The sequence below is a fragment of the Nilaparvata lugens genome, chromosome 2, assembly GCF_014356525.2.
Source record: "Nilaparvata lugens isolate BPH chromosome 2, ASM1435652v1, whole genome shotgun sequence".
NCBI classification, from domain to species: domain Eukaryota; kingdom Metazoa; phylum Arthropoda; class Insecta; order Hemiptera; family Delphacidae; genus Nilaparvata; species Nilaparvata lugens.
Genome location: NC_052505.1, coordinates 60,160,580 through 60,178,141, shown reverse-complemented (window position 1 = coordinate 60,178,141; position 17,562 = coordinate 60,160,580). Strand labels below are relative to the sequence as shown.

Below are 17,562 nucleotides of genomic sequence, written 5' to 3'. Positions count from 1 at the left end.
TGTTGTTTCTTGTAAGCTCTTTGTTGATAATGGTATATCTTGAAATCGAAGGTGGAAAAGATGTGCTCTATTGTTTTCCCCTAACTTTTCGTTTTTTGACTTCAATACATTTTCCAAAGGAAACCTTGATAGCATATCCGCCGTTGCATTATCTGCACCTCTGTGATAATTTATTGAGTAGTCGTATGAGCTCAAAATTAAAGCCCATCTAGCAATACGGTTGGAAACAACTTTTGGAATAGAGTCATTTTCACCGAAAACTTTCACTAAAGCTTTATGATCAGTACGAATCTCAAAGTGTCTGCCATAGAGGAACTGTTCAAAACGTGTTACTCCGAAAATTAAACCTAATGCTTCTTTTTCAATCACACTGTACCGTTTTTCAGCTTTGTCAAGTCGTCTTGATGCGAACAAAATTGGCCTTTCAGTACCATCAGTATATCTGTGAAAAAGAGCTGCACCTAATCCGACTTCACTTGCGTCTGTGGCAAGAATTAGAGGAAGTGATTCATCATAATGAGCTAAAGTATCTGATGTTGTTAATAAATGTCTCAATTTTGTAGCGATTTGTTCATGTTTTTTATCCCAGTGCCAATTTGCTCCTTTTTGAAGTAATTTGTGTAACGGAACGCACAGTGATTGTAAATGTGGAACAAATTTACTGTAGTAGTTGATTGATCCCAAGAAGGATCTTAGTTCTTTGACATTTTTCGGTGATGGCATATCTTCTACGGCTTTGATGTGTTCAGTTGTGGGGTGTATACCTGTTTGATCTATTCTGTGTCCCAAATAGTTTACTGATTCCTCAAACCATTTACATTTTGTGGTTTGTACTCGAAGTCCATTGTTTTCAAAACGTTTTAACACTTCCCTGACTCTGTTAATGTGTTCTTCTCTTGTGGGAGCTGTTATTATTACATCGTCTAAAAGACATGCAACGCCTTCCAAGCCAGCCAAGATTTGATCCATTTTACACTGAAAAGCTGCTGTTGCTATTTTTATCCCAAAAGGAAGGCGTGAATATCTGAAAAATCCTTTATGAGTAGAAATAGTGAGATACTTTTGTACAGAAGTATCAACTTCCATTTGTAGATATGCATCCTTCAAATCAATAATTGTGAATTCTTTCCCTCCTGTAAGTTTTGAAGTGATTTCTTCAAACCTAGGTAGGGGATAGTTGTCTGGACTTATAAACTTGTTTATGGTGGTTTTAAAATCAGCACATATCCGGACTGCTCCTGTAGGTTTCACCACAATAACTATTGGTGAGGACCATGTGATAGGTTCTTCACTTGTGTTTACAGGTGATAGTACATTACTGTCTACTAAACGTTGTAGTTCCATTTCTACTGCTTTTCTTAAGGAAAACGGAACTGGACGTGGTTTTGCAACTATTGGTATGGCATTTTTTGACATGTGGAAAAGTACCTTGCAGTTCTTTATTGTTCCCAGATTTGGATTGAAAACATCAGAAAAATCTGTGATTATTTTATTTACCAAAACTGAGTTCTTTTTTTGTGGAGAGCTTATCGTTTTTTTTACTGAGCATATTTCAGCACCGGGAGGTAAGGGTAGATTGAATTTGAGGACCCAATTAAGTCCAAACAAAGGTATGTCATCTTTCTTTATAACAATTACTGGTAATTTCCTGGAGTCACCAAAAGCATTGACATTTATATGTGTTTCTCCAAGTGTTTCAATGTCAATCCCTGTGTATGCCGTGAGGTTTCTTGTTGGTTTTAAAATGGGACTTCCAATTTTTTTCCATAATTTCTCGTTAATAACGCTGTAAGCGGCACCTGGATCATACAGCATTTTCACTGTGTTGTTGTTGAGTTTAACGTTCACCATTACTTTACAGCCTTTTTCCAGAGTTCTTATATGTTCAATATCGGAAAGTGACAGGTTGTCATCTTCTATTGATAAATTTTCGCGGACCTGATTTATCTGTTTGTCTTTTACAATTGTAGCGTTCCCTACTTTTAGACATGCTCTAGCAAAATGGTTCTTACCTCCGCAAGCTTTACAAAATTTGTTATTTGCAGTGCACATGACACCATCAGAATGTCGCCGGTTTCCACAACGGAGACAATGTGTATTTTTGTTCAATTTTAGAGTCGATTTCTTTTCATATTTTTCGTTGTACTTTTGAGGGTTAGATTCCATTGCCTGATGTTTATCAGAAATTTTTACTCTATTCAAATTTGTAGAACTGTTTTTAATTTCTTGCTGTTGAAGGTTAACGGTTTCTAGCAATTTTGCTGATTCTACTATTTTTGTAAAAGTTGTTTGTGTTGATGCATGCATTCTCAATAACTCAAGTTGCCAACTATCGTTGTTGATGCCTAATATGAACTGATCTCTTAAACGTTCATCCAGGTTATCACCAAAATTACAATTTCCTGCGAGAAACCTTAAATCTAGTTCAAATTGAGTTATGGTCTCACCTTCATTCCGGAATCGTCGAGAAAAACAACCTCTCTCAAAAACAAATTAATGATGTTTTAGGGGGTTAGGGGTTAAAAAACCTATTGATCAGCAGAAAAAAGTCATTGTCCTGGTTTTTTAATTGTCCAAATCGTTTCAAATTGGCATACCGGATAATTCACAGATATAAATAAATATTAATAACGAAATATAACAAAAATAAAAATATAAACAGATATACAGAAATTGCTCGCTTGATATCTTCTATACTTATAAAAGGCTAAGCCCCTACAGACTGAAATCACACCACAGCCCAAACTACTGAGCCTAAAAGCTTGAGATTTTGCACGATTGTTCATGGTAGCCTAAAAACATCCACTAAGGAAGGATTTTCAGAAATTTGCCCCCCTGAGGGAGCTGGGGCCCCCCCAAAATTTTGTACTTTTTAACCGCTCATTGCACAGCAAAGTCATGAGGAACTTTTTTGTTCAGCTACGAAAAAAAGTTAGATCTATGCAGAAAAATTTCGATCAGGAGCACAGGGGGGTCCAGGAGAGGGCATTTTTCGAAAATTTTGATGTAAAATCACACTACAGCTCAAACTAATTGTCCTACAGACTTGAAACTTTGCAAAAATATTCTTCAAACATGCTAGACGCGCACTAAGAACGGATTTTGAGATATTTTGCCTCTAAGGGTTTCAAAGGATGAAAAAGGATACTATTAAGTAAGTTATGAACATGGTAAGGTGAGTGCCATATGAAAATGAGATAATATTTTATTTATGACATGTGATATTCTAACATATGTTATTTATGTTGTTATCAGGGCTTAGCCTTTTATAAGTATAGAAGATAGTGGATTATCATCACCTTGATACTCAGCATTGATTACAGTGTTTTTCAAGTAATTGTAAGTTTATTGTGAGGATATACAGAAAATGTTATACAAGTGGTGAAATTGGAGAGAATTCTTCTCAGTTGTCTACTTTTTGTATGTGAGCTCAGGGGAAAATTTTCAACTGGAATGAACTGGCTCAACTGGAATCACATATTCTGGGTTCATAACAGAACACATGATTAGAGTTTGTTAATACCATTTTTTGTTTACAATATTTTGTAAGTTTTCTGCAAGTTGATGAATATAGGCTAAAAAGAGTAAGTAATTCCTTTATTCAACCCATAACTAGCGGATTTATTTCATACGTATTTTTACCATAATGGAAGTGATTGAACTCAAAGTTAATGACTTACCAGCTCCTTCCAATTCAAATGTACTGATGGATGTTGATGACCAATTTTTTCAGTCATCAATGAACTCAAAGCCTTCAACTAGGAAAAAAAAACTTAAGAATAGGAAAAGATTTACCAATGCAACTAGGAAAAAACAGTTGAAAGAGGCCTCAAAAATTAACAAAAGAAATAAGTCAAATGAAAATTCTCTAGCTGTAGTGAACTGTTGTAGCGAAACGATTTTTCCCGAAATGGAAGATGTGGAAATTATTGAAATTAATGGCTTACCGGTCCCTCATAGAGTTCATAGTATTCCTGGTGATGGAGCCTGTCTTTTTTCAGCATTATCATATGCTATGTATGGATGTATTTCTCATTCCCGTAGGGTGCGTGCTGAGATTGTTACACATGCTTCTACCAACTGGGAAAGGCTGCACATTTACTCCATGAACCAAGAGTGTCAGCCTTACCAAAGTTTGGAGGAATACATTTCAACCATGTCCATGCCCTACACATATGGGACTTCATTTGAGTTGGAAGTGGCTAAAGATATATATCCTTTTCAATTTGAAGTGTATATAAATTGTATTCTTAATACTGGGAATACATATGGAAATGCACCCAATGTGAGAAGGTTGAAATTTATGGGGGAATTAACACAAGGTCATTTTGATGTGTATGTGCCATATACACAACAACCTGCCACCAATAATGCCTTAAGTAATCTTCAATCTGAGAACGACTGTTCTTCAGTCAAGTTCCAAAACAATTGCAATGTGACTGTACTTGAGGATGTTGATGACCATTTATTTCACACTTCTATACACTCAGAGCCTTCAACTCCCCCCCAGAAAGGTAGAAGTAGGGCAAGATTTACTGATGCCACTAGGAAAAAACAATTAGAAGAGGCCTCACAAACTTTTAGGAAAAATAAGTCAAATGCCAGTCAAAAATCATCTGCTGAAAATAATTCAGCTGGAGAAAAGACAAGTTCAAGACGTCAACGGATTTGGAAAAAAATAGAAGATTCTGGATTTGATTACAATTCTGAATTAAATTACGAATGTAAAAATTCAGTTCTACTAGGGCGAATGACAAATGTCTGCAAGTTTTGCCAAGGGCTAAAGTGGAAAGATGAATCAGCAGGGATGTGTTGTAGTTCTGGTAAAGTGCAACTTCCTACACTTTTGCCGTTACAAGAGCCATTGAACAGTCTTATTACAGGCGACCATCCTGAACATAAACATTTCATTGACAGAGTCAGAAAATACAATGGCTGTTTTCAAATGACCTCATTTGGAGCAAAACAAGTTTCAGAAGGAAATTTCATGCCAACTTTCAAAGTACAAGGCCAAGTGTACCACAGGATAGGTAGTTTGATCCCATCAAAACCAGAAGAGGCCAAATTCCTTCAAATCTTTTTTGTCGGTGAAGACAATACAGAGGTTAATTTGAGATGCAAGAATTTCCCTGAGGTGAAGCAGTCATTAGTGGAACAGCTTCAAACTATGTTGCACAGGAGTAATGCCTATATCAGGGAATTGAAATCCACTATTAAACGAATGCCATCAGGAGATAATTTTGAGGTGGTAATTCATGCTGATAGAAAACCAATGGATGCTCATGTTGGTCGTTTTAACTGTCCAGTTGCTAATGAAGTAGCTGTAGTCATGGTCGGACAACAATTTGAAAGAAGAGACATTGTACTACAAAGTAACAACAACAAGTTACAACGAATAAGTGAACTGCACAGGGCCTATGACACATTGCAATACCCATTACTCTTTTGCAATGGTGAAGATGGCTATCAAATTTGTATCTATCAGTGTGATCCTGTCTCAAAAAACCTCTTGAGAAGAAGGTTTCTGCTTCCAGTTTCTATGCCTATCGAATTATGATGAGGTTGGGGGAAACAAATCACATTCTTTTTTTCCGTGCTCTTTTAGCCAGTACTTGGTAGACATGTATGCCAAGATTGAAACTGAACGATTAATTTCATTCGTTTTAATCAGAAAAAGTTGAGAGCAGAAAGCTATATCCATTTGCAGGATGCTGTTGGAGGACAGGATGCTGTTGCATCAGATCTTGGACAGATGGTGATACTTCCTTCATCATTTACTGGAGGTCCTCGATATATGCATGAGCGCACTCAAGATGCTCTTACCTATGTGAGATATTATGGTTGCCCTGACTTATTTATTACATTCACTTGTAATCCCAAATGGACCGAAATTCAGGAGCAGCTATTCCAAGGACAGAAGCCACATGACCGGCATGACTTGATAGCTAGAGTTTTTCACTTGAAAGTCAAAAAGTTCATGTCACTTCTGATTAAAGGATGTTTGTTTGGAAAAGTCAAGTGTTACATGTATTCAGTGGAGTGGCAAAAAAGAGGATTGCCTCACATTCATATTTTACTTTGGCTTCAGCAAAGGATCTCTCCAAATGACATTGATAAAGTAATACATGCTGAAATACCTGATCCTGACACTGACCCACTGCTTCATGAGATAGTCAAGAAAAATATGATACATGGACCCTGTGGAAGCTTTAATCGAAGTTCCCCTTGCATGAAAAATGGATCATGTAGCAAGAGATATCCAAGGCCAACTCTAAAAGAGACCCAAACAGGTGAAGATGGCTACCCACAATATCGACGGCGATCAACTGCTGATGGTGGAAAAATAGTTGAAATTAATGGGACTCCTGTTGACAACCGTTGGGTGGTCCCATACAACCCTATTCTTCTTCGTGTTTTCAATGGACATATCAACATTGAGTTTTGCAGCTCAGTGAAATCCATTAAATATGTTTGCAAGTACATAAACAAAGGAAGTGATCAGGCTGCATTCACTTTGACAAATGCACATGATGAAGTATCTATGTATGAAAGTGGAAGATATATTAGCAGTTCAGAGGCTGTATGGAGAATTTTTGGCTTCCCCATACATGAAAGGTATCCAACTGTTGTTCATTTGGCTGTGCATCTTGAAAATGGTCAACGTGTATATTTCACTGCCGATAATATTGCAGATAAAGTTTCAAACCCTCCAAGCACCACTCTCATGGAATTTTTCAAACTCTGTCAAACAGATGACTTCGCTCAGAGTCTTCTTTATGTTGATGTACCATCATATTATGTATGGGCTAATAGAAAATTCACTAGAAGGAAGAAAGGTGAATCAATAGAAGGATGGCCAGGAATAAAAAAAGATTCTGCACTTGGAAGAGTTTACACTGTCCACCCAAACAACACTGAATGCTACTACCTCCGCATGTTACTTCATGTAGTACATGGACCGACATCATTTTCTGATTTGAAGACTGTGGATGGTGTTCTCTACCCATCCTTCCAGCTTGCCTGTAAAACACGTGGTTTGCTAGAAGATGACAAACAATGGGTTCAAACATTGCAGGAGGCTGCAGTTTCTGAATCTCCACAGAAGCTTAGAGAGCTGTTTGTTGTCATGTTGGTGTTTTGTCAGGTTTCTGATCCTGCTAAACTATGGGACGAGTTCAAGCTTCATTTCAGCGAAGATATTCTACACAGGCTGGGAAAATACTTCCCAGAAAATAATCAAGTATCTGTTGAGGCCTGTAATCAATGTCTGATCTTGATTGAAGATGCCCTGTTGAGACTTGGAGGTCACAACCTGCAACAATTCAACCTTCCTCAGCCAACACGAACTGAAAAGATTGTAGAAAACCCAGAGTATATGAGGGAATTGGACTACAACACTGCTGAGCTTACTTCTTTTGTTGAGAAAAATGAAAAAAGGTTGACCAAAGACCAGCAAGCAGTCTATGAGTCTGTAATTGATAGCATTGCTTCAGACAGAAGTAAAGTCTTCTTTTGGATGCTCCAGGTGGTACTGGTAAAACGTTTATAATAAATTTGGTATTGGCTAAAATAAGAAGTTTGAGATCCATTGCTATAGCAATAGCATCTTCAGGAATTGCTGCTACTTTGTTGGAAGGAGGCAGAACAGCACATTCTGCTCTAAAACTGCCTTTGAATCTCTTACAAACAGATACACCCACATGTAACATTTCGAAACAAAGTAACATGGCTAAGGTAATGAGAGATTGTAAATTGATTGTGTGGGATGAGAGTACAATGGCTCACAAAAGAGCATTTGAGGCACTCGACCGAACCCTTAAGGATATCAGAGCCAATAATGATATCATGGGAGGAGTCACAGTTTTATTGGCTGGTGATTTCCGTCAAACTCTTCCAATTATTCCCAGAGGGACCAGAGCAGATGAAGTCCAAGCATGTGTCAAATCCTCTCCATTGTGGCCATATGTAAATAAAATGTCCCTGAGTACAAACATGAGAGTTTTTCTAGGAGACAATGCATCAGCCAATCAATTTTCGTCATCACTCCTCTCATTAGGGGATGGTAACTTCCCAGAATCAGATGGGAAAGTACTACTTGAGGAAAATTTGGGTTCTGTTGTAACAAGTTTACCAGATCTCATGACGAAGATTTATCCTGATGTTGAAAATATTAGAGACAAGCCTATGGAATGGTTACGTGAGAGAGCCATTCTCAGCCCACGTAATGACAAGGTGTTTGAAATTAATGAGCTGATTTTGAAATCTTTTGACAACATTGAAATGGAATACAAGTCAATTGATTCTGTCTTGGAAAATGACCATGCAGTTCATTTCCCCATCGAGTTCCTGAACACCTTGGAACCACCCGGTTTGCCATCCCATAGCCTACATTTAAAAATTGGAGCTCCTATAATATTGCTGCGAAATTTAAACCCACCAAAATTGTGTAATGGGACTAGGCTTCAGATAACAGCCCTACACAAAAAAATCATAGAGGCAACAGTTTTCACAGGCTGTGCAACAGGGGAGTCTGTCTTCATTCCCAGAATTCCTCTGATTCCATCTGGCTACCAGATTCCCTTCAAAAGGCTCCAGTTTCCAGTGAAGTTGAGCTTTGCTATGACCATCAATAAGTCTCAAGGACAAACTCTCAAAATTGCTGGCATAGATTTGAGAGAAGACTGTTTTTCACATGGGCAACTCTATGTAGCTTGCTCGAGAGTCAGCAGTCCTGAGAGTTTGGTATTCTTGGCACCTGACAACAAAACTTCAAACGTTGTCTACAAAGAAGTTCTAAAGTAATTTTATGAGGATCTTTGGATGGCAGTAGGCTAGGGACAGCAAAACAAAACTTCCCGATGTAAAATGACATGGCAGTAGGCTAGGGGACCTGCCAAAACAAAACTTCCCGATGTACAATGACATGGCAGTAGGCTAGGGGACCTGCCAAAACAAAACTTCCCGATGTACATGACATGGCAGTAGGCTAGGGGACCTGCCAAAACAAAACTTCCCGATGTACAATGACATGGCAGTAGGCTAGGGGACCTGCCAAAACAAAACTTCCCGATGTAAAATGACATGGCAGTAGGCTAGGGGACCTGCCAAAACAAAACTTCCCGATGTACAATGACATGGCAGTAGGCTAGGGGACCTGCCAAAACAAAACTTCCCGATGTAAAATGACATGGCAGTAGGCTAGGGGACCTGCCAAAACAAAACTTCCCGATGTACAATGACATGGCAGTAGGCTAGGGGACCTGCCAAAACAAAACTTCCCGATGTACAATGACATGGCAGTAGGCTAGGGGACCTGCCAAAACAAAACTTCCCGATGTACAATGACATGGCAGTAGGCTAGGGAACCTGCCAAAACAAAACTTCCGGTGTACAATGACATGGCAGTAGGCTTGGTGACCTACCAAAACAAAACTCATCACAGTTATAAATATGTAAATAGATGGTCTCTATGTTTGCCGGCCTCCCCGTGGCGAGACTGGATAGCCATATTTCAATAGAAAATATGGTGAACTGATGGACAAACACATTATTAGTTCAGTTTTTGCATACCTATAAAATTGTAGGTTGGGGAGGAACAAACTACGTTCACCTCGACCCCCTTATAAAAGTGCAAAAACTAATAATCAAAATCATCAAGCAGAAGTCACCTCTTTATCCGTCAGACAAGCTTTATAATGCGTTTGATGTGATAGATGCAAGACAACTCCACTCCCTAGAAATTATTTGCAGACCACACAAAAACCCAGAAAGCTTTCAAAACAGAAACCATTGTCATAACACAAGGAATAGAAGCCCTCTCATCACGAACGTTGCTAGGAAGGCAACATACCAACAACACTTCAACCACCTAGCACCAAAACTCCACAATTTACTTCCTGTGCACATCAAGATAATAGGAATGAACTCAAGAAAATTTAAATCCGCCATTAAAAACTGGATCACAACAACTGGAAGGCATAATATGAAAAACATAAATTTCGAACAATATGTAAGCTCACTTTCTCAGGGGTATTTGCACCCCCACTCTAAACTTAATGTATTACTACTAGCAGTAACCCGTGCTTCGCAAGGATCTATTTTAAAACTTGACAACCTGAAATTTGACGTACCGGTAATGAAATTATTAAAAATTGAAAATAAGCCTATATCCATCCTTGGTTGATTGAGAATCTATATGCAAAATTTCAAGTTAATTAGTCCAGTAGACGAGATGATGCGCCATACATAATTTTCCTATCCCGTACGTGTATAAACCAGCTTAACTTATTATAGAGATAGTTAACGACATACACACGTGGCGAATATACACATACAATTTATACGCTCGCGCTCTCAACGCAAAATTAATTTGATCAGCTGATTGACAAAATTATTTCAAGCTTTCCAATGATTACAACATTATGTTAGAATATCATGTGTCAATTATCTCAGTTCCATATGGCGTCCACTTTACCATGTTTATAACCTTACTTAATAGGATCCTTTTTCATCCTTTGAAACCCTTAGAGGCAAAATATCTCAAAATCCGTTCTTAGTGCGCGTCTAGCATGTTTGAAGAATATTGTGCAAAGTTTCAAGTCTGTAGGACAATTAGTTTGAGCTGTAGTGTGATTTTACATCAAAATTATCGAAAAATGCCCTCTCCTGGACCCCCCTGTGCTCCTGATCGAATTTTTTCTGCATAGATCTAATTTTTTTTCGTAGCTGAACAAAAAAGTTCCTCATGACTTTGCTGTGCAATGAGCGGTTATAAAGTTCAACATTTTTGGGGGGCCCCAGCTCCCTCGGGGGGGCAAATTTCTGAAAATCCTTTCTTAGTGGATGTTTACAGGCTACCATAAACAATCGTGCAAAATTTCAAGTTTTTAAGCTCAGTAGTTTGGGCTGTGGTGTGATTTCAGTCTGTCGGGGCTTAGCCTTTTATAAGTATAGAGAAGAAGAGAAGAAGAAGAAGAAGAAGAGATTACACCTGCTCTAGAACATGGGTTTCCCATAGTTGAGAGGGTTAATTTCCCAAAAATGCAATTTATTTATATTTGTAATAAATTTCATAAATTGTATTTCTGAATATTGTGTACATTTTATTGATTAGATTGCTTATTTGTATATTAATGGGAATAAAATGTATTATTATTCATTGTAAATTTTTCCCTCTAATCAGATTTCCAATTGCAGTCTCATTCACTCAATTATCAAATGAAAAGCCTGTTTGAATTATAGTAAAGATATGTCAATTTTTTTTACAACATACAGTTTTTATTCATAAGAAGCCAATACCAATATCAGCCCAATAAAAAATCCTTTGCTGTCATGGTCCCCGTAGCGAAGCACGGGTACCTGCTAGTTAAAGGATAAGATTATATCTTAATTTTCAAAGTTGATCATTATTTTACAGTTTAAAGTGATTAATGAGTTATTTTGTTATTCAATTTGGTTTGTAAACAATCTAAATAAGAACTTTTCTGTTTTCAAATGTTTGGACTGAGAATTGGACTTTAATTCAAGTGTATGGAACATAACCCACTTTATGGAATATTTATTGAGCGAGCGAAGTGAGTTCTAAGATTCAAGTCGACGATTTGGCATTTCTCTTAATGTTTAAATGTTTGAATGTTTGAATGTTAAATTTAAATGTTTAAATGTTTAAATGTTAAATGTTTAAATATTTAAATGTTTAAATGTTTAATGTTTAATGTTTGAATGTTTGAATGTTAAATTTAAATGTTTAAATGTTAAATGTTTAAATGTTTAAATGTTTAAATGTTTAAATGTTTAAATGTTTAAATGTTTAATGTTTATATGTTAATATGTTTATATAATTATATGTTTATATGTTTATATGTTAATATGTTTATATATTATATGTTTATATGTTTATATGTTTATATGTTTATATGTTTATATGTTTATATGTTTATATGTTTATATGTTTATATGTTTATATGTTTATATGTTTATATGTTTATATGTTTATATGTTTATATGTTTATAGTTTATATGTTTATATGTTTATATGTTTATATGTTTATATGTTTATATGGTTATATGTTTATATGTTTATATGTTTATATGTTTTATGTTTATATGTTTATATGTTTATATGTTTATATGTTTATATGTTTAAATGTTTTTATGTTTATATGTTTATATGTTTATATGTTATATGTTTATATGTTTATATGTTTATATGTTTTATGTTTATATGTTTATAGTTTATATGTTTATATTTTATATGTTTATATGTTTATTGTTTATATGTTTATATGTTTATATGTTTATATGTTTATATGTTTATATGTTTATATGTTTAAATGTTTTTATGTTTATATGTTTATATGTTTATATGTTTATATGTTTATATGTTTATATGTTATATGTTTATAGTTTATATGTTTATATGTTTATATGTTTATATGTTATATGTTTATATGTTTATATGTTTATATGTTTATATGTTTATATATTTATATGTTTATATGTTGCGCATTTACGGCGAAATGCGGTAATAGATTTTCATGAAATTTGACAGGTATGTTCCTTTTTAAATTGCGCGTTGACGTATATACAAGGTTTTTGAAAATTTTGCATTTAAAGGATAATATGAAAGGAAAAAGGAGCCTCCTTCATACGTCAATATTAGAGTGAACGTTGATAGAATTCTATGAAATTTGGCAGGAATATTTCTTTTTACTGTGCGTCGATTTATACACAAGGTTTTTTTGAAACTATTGCATTCTAAGGATTATTTAAAAGGAAAAGGAATTTCCTCCATACTCCGATATCACTATATAAATCATCTACTCTGAAGATAGGATTAATCAGACTATAGAATTATTTATAATCAATCAGCTGACAAGTGGGTTATTCATTACATTCATTACACAGATGTCTGGAGAAGCCGTGTCTATTTCTATAAGGCCCATGTTATACGAGTGCTAATGTCGCGGCGTTAACGCAGCGTTTTTAGCGTCGCGTTAACTGGGCAATAATACTTCCATAGTGCCCGCTAAGAACGCTGTGTATAACTCGGTTCAGTGTTGCCAACGCCGCGTTAACGCCGCAAGGCGTAACGTGGGCCTAAGGTCTATGGTTTCAATATTTTGTTTTGCAGTCATGGTATTATGATGTGTGCCCCCATCAGTATCAATATCCTCACATTTGAAAAACAAATTTAATAGGTGATTAGAAATATAATAAAAAATAATTAATTGAACTAAATAATGCTAAAGGAGTTAGAGCCTCATATTTTTGTTTGAAAAAAAAATAATTTTAAAATATTTGAGAATATTATTGTCATCAGATGAAAAGATTATCACGGAACTAGATAACATATGGAATACAATTTCAAACGTGAACTGAGTTTATTAACATTTCAAATAAGTTAGTTTTTGATCTTGGAGAAAACAAATAACAGTTTTTAAGAATGAATATGATTCAACTGTATTTGTAAACAATACAAATAATTACCAGTAAGTTATTATTTTGGAAAAAATAGTTTTTCGTTTTCAATATCAAGCATTGAAGCAATGATAATGAATAACTTTGAGGTACAGTTCAATATCTGGGGTGCATTTTTTCCAATAGACCTCAATCATATGAAATAATATCGTATTCAAATCAAAAATCCTTATTTGAAGTGAGTTGAAAAATCTGGATCTGTTTTGCTACTCATAAACAGAACTCCGATGCACATCTATTAGGAGAAAGGTGAAGATTCAATTAGTTTAATAATGTAAAGAAAACAATGTCCAGTCATCAACTTGACCATCTCTCAAATGAAGGGAGTTTATGTGAGACTGTGAACCATTTATGACAGATTATATTTTAGAGGAAGACTGGTACCGCTGCAACTAGAACACGTGACACCAGATACTTGTGGATGAGAAAACTGCGTGAGGTCTACTGCTCACAGAACTACTAGCTATATTGTTTTTAATAAATTGAACAAAAGTAGCCCATATAGTTGAAGTGATTTTATCATAAACCTACTGTGTTCCAAATTTCTTGGAAATCGCTAGAGATCGTTAGACATAAATATATAACCATAAAACCATGTAACCAAATAAATATATCTACAGAAATTGCTCGCTTAATATAGTAGGATTTCTAACCATGTTACAGTTTCTCAGGAATCGCTTTCCCATTTGTAAGCTAAATTTATGATTCATTGGATACTTTCGATTTTCCAATAAGAAAATCTAACAGCTGTATATAGTGAGATTGTTTGAACCCGGAGACCGTTGCAAACAGGTGTGGATGATCCATAAATGTCACTTATAGAAGTGCATTAATAAATCACCAGCATAGTTTTCCTTTTGGCTCCATTTTTCTCACTAGGCTCGCTCTCTAACTCTCTCACACTTCCTCACTCTCTCACACTCTCTCTCTCTTTCTCTTTCTCAACCAAGTCCAAATCCTAGGGACGGATTTCTGAAATTGCCCTGCCCCTTCTGATCCCGTACTTCAAAGGTTTCTGATGTATTTCCTTCCTGAAGAAAAATGGATGCAACAAAAACATTTTCCTTATTTTGCTCTTACTCTATCTGAATATCATCTGATATGGAAGAATTGTAGAGTTGAATTAGGCTATTAGCGGATAAATTATTATTGAAAGTGGAAAATTACTATTATGGTTCCTCAGGTGTTCCTGTTCACTGGAATTATTTCTATAATTCGAAAAATGGATTATTCAATTTAACAGAAAAATAGAATATGAATATATATTCTTCAAAACTATTCAAAGATATTCTTCAAAACTGGTTATCTAATTTCTAGTAGGCTACGATTCCATATCCCAAGGATGATTCTATTTGAGATTCGATATTTCATATCAATATGAGAAATTCAAAAGTATTTTGAATAATTCTAGTGCATCTCTACCCTCAGTTTGCCAGATTATTTATTAGAAACTTGAATGTCACTCCACTTAATGAACAAATATAATATTGTATCTCATTATTTACTCGCGAACTGCTATTGTAAATCCAAATATTTGATAAGCGTGGGATCGGATTGTGGAATGATGATCAAACACCCCGGCAAAAGCAATACAAATTGAAATTTCCGCATCCCTTGCGATTTTATAATAATTTTGTTGGAGTGCTTCATCTGGTCAAATAACAGAGCGGTAATTACAGTTTTAAAATTAATATTTGCACAGTATCTGGTCGTTATATCAGGAAGGCAGACTGAAATCCGCTTAATATGAATTCAATCTGGATAGAGAAGCAGGAATATTAGCTTCAGCCAACATGATAATTATCTACCAAATATCAGAATCCTATTTGCTATGAGCGAGGTAGTTTGCTTAACATAATATTAAAGTTTATTGCTGCACAATCAATATATTTTGCTGAATAGGTTGAGGAATCACGAATTAGATATCATTTTGATGGAGAAATAGTTCAGTAGAAAATATGTGAATATGCCTTATTCAATGAGTAATAATTTATAAGAAAAATCAAAGAAATACAAGTTATGAGAATGAGAAATACAAGTTGTAAACTTTATTGGCAGGTTTCTATGGGAGAGGTTTGTTATCTTTGGTGAATTTGACAATCTTGACAATAATACACTAATAGAGGAAAAAATATTTATATATTCGAATGTATTCTACTGCATTTTACCATACTTTGATGATTCAAAGATGTATCGAATCTTCATCAATATGTTTACTTATTTAACTCAATTTTATATTTCAACTTATATTTCAAACTTATATTCCAACCTCAAAGTGTTTTATTGTGCATTGGGTAATGAGAGGATATTAAATTATCAATTCGAAGCTCAGTTTTGCAGGTCGGACACAGCAATGTCTCCCGGCTACATAGGCCAAAGAAGTGATTGACTCTTTGAACGTTTTCATTTTGTTTTTTTTTTTGCCTATGAGTGCATATGCACATATATTTAACTCATTAACCAACTCCTGAAGTATGAAAGTATGAGAAATCCTCATATTATAGTACACTCCGTATTTCGAATGCCATTCTTTGGGCAATACAGAGTAGATGTTAAGAATGAAACTCACCTTAGGGCTTCCAACACTTTCCAGAATTATAAACAAACTGGTTCTTCCTCTCAATGGATTCCAATAATTTTAAAGCAATCACAGTCATAGTATCAGTATAGAACTTGAACATATTCACTACTTTATATTCATAGTTGAATCATCGTGAATTGCTAATTGAAAAATTGAGGGAACTGGTATCTATTGTTGCTAAAGCTGTAAAGTGATTATTTGTTGCTTTTTCAGCTATCTAATAACTTATTGAAGTTCGAAATCATAATAATGGAGTTCAAATGAGTTATTAATTTGATCAGAGAAGGAATTATTCATTATATATGCGATGAAAATTGCCCTACTTCGGACAATTTATTGAACTAAATTCAGAAACAGAACAAGTTTTGCGTTAACGCCTGATTTTTTCCAATTTTGTAATGTTTGTGCCCTAAGTTTTGCGTTAACGCCTGATTTTTTTCCAATTTTGTAATGTTTGTGCCCTAAGTTTTGCGTTAACGCCTAATTTTTCTTTCCAATTTGGTAGTGTTAGTGCCCTAATAAATGAGGAAATGGATACCAGTAATATGATCACGGGAGGCATTCAATTCAATAAGTTTGTACTCTCTTCTTTCCAGTGCTCGATAATTCGATAATTCACAATAATATTACTGATTGAAAAAGATGTGACCGTGAATGAAAAAACAGTGGAAAGTTTGATTTCTACTTACGAACACGTGGTGATTGGATGCACACAACGCGAAGGGGTTGCTTCCACTGAGCGTCGCAGTCACGAACTGAGCGTCGCGACGCGGATCCAGCAAGCATACACCCCCCTAAACCCACCCCCTTTCCAAATACCCCAGTCCCCTTCCGCCGCTTAGCATCCCGACGCCTCTAAACGGGCTACCCTATCCCCTTCCTTTTTCCGCCACAATACCCACTCATCATCCTTCTCTGTTACCTCCTACTCTTCTTTCTCATACTCCTTCTCCTTCAACTCCTCCTCCTCCTACGACTCCTCTCCTTCATCATCATTCTCCTGCTCATCTCTCACTCATCCTCCTCCACCAAATTCCTCCTCATCCTTCTCTACCTCTTCCTAGTCTTCTTTGTCCACCTCCTCCTCTCACCCAGCTCCTCCCACACTCCTGCTCATCCACCCCACCCCTCCAACACCCTCTCTTAACATCGCACCTCAATCACCCGCAGACACACTTTTACCTCCGACTCCCGTTTCAAAGAAGAGTTTTCAACGCGGCCACAACTCAACAGGTTCACACGCGCGGGGTCCGGCAGGTGAATTTCGCTTCAATCGAGAGCCGAGCGCACAATTGAAATGAAGCGGCTCTCAATGATTATACTGGCCTGCTACTCTTATTACGGCTCACCTAACGCATGCAAACTCCAACACATGCAAAACCACTGTTGATTCCGCACCGGACTAAAGTTACGTTGCTATTCTTGCGGATTCCATTGAAATAGACAACCGTTTAAGTCACATTTGGCGAGTGATTATTACAAGTAGTGATTTGAGAAGTATG

At 35.8% G+C, this 17,562-nt stretch overlaps 1 protein-coding gene across 6 annotated transcripts in view; it reads right to left on the bottom strand.

Moving 5' to 3' along the window:
* LOC111044208 (Down syndrome cell adhesion molecule-like protein Dscam2) overlaps positions 1 to 16,853 on the bottom strand; it is a 327,413-nt gene extending 310,560 nt beyond the window's left edge. For all 6 annotated transcript variants that reach the window (XR_005570601.1, XR_005570602.1, XM_039422275.1 and 3 more), the window contains exon 1: positions 16,750 to 16,853. The gene's annotated coding sequence lies outside the window, so the exon portion shown is untranslated. The remainder of the gene's footprint in view (positions 1 to 16,749) is intronic.
* Between the last annotated feature and the right edge of the window lie 709 nt (positions 16,854 to 17,562).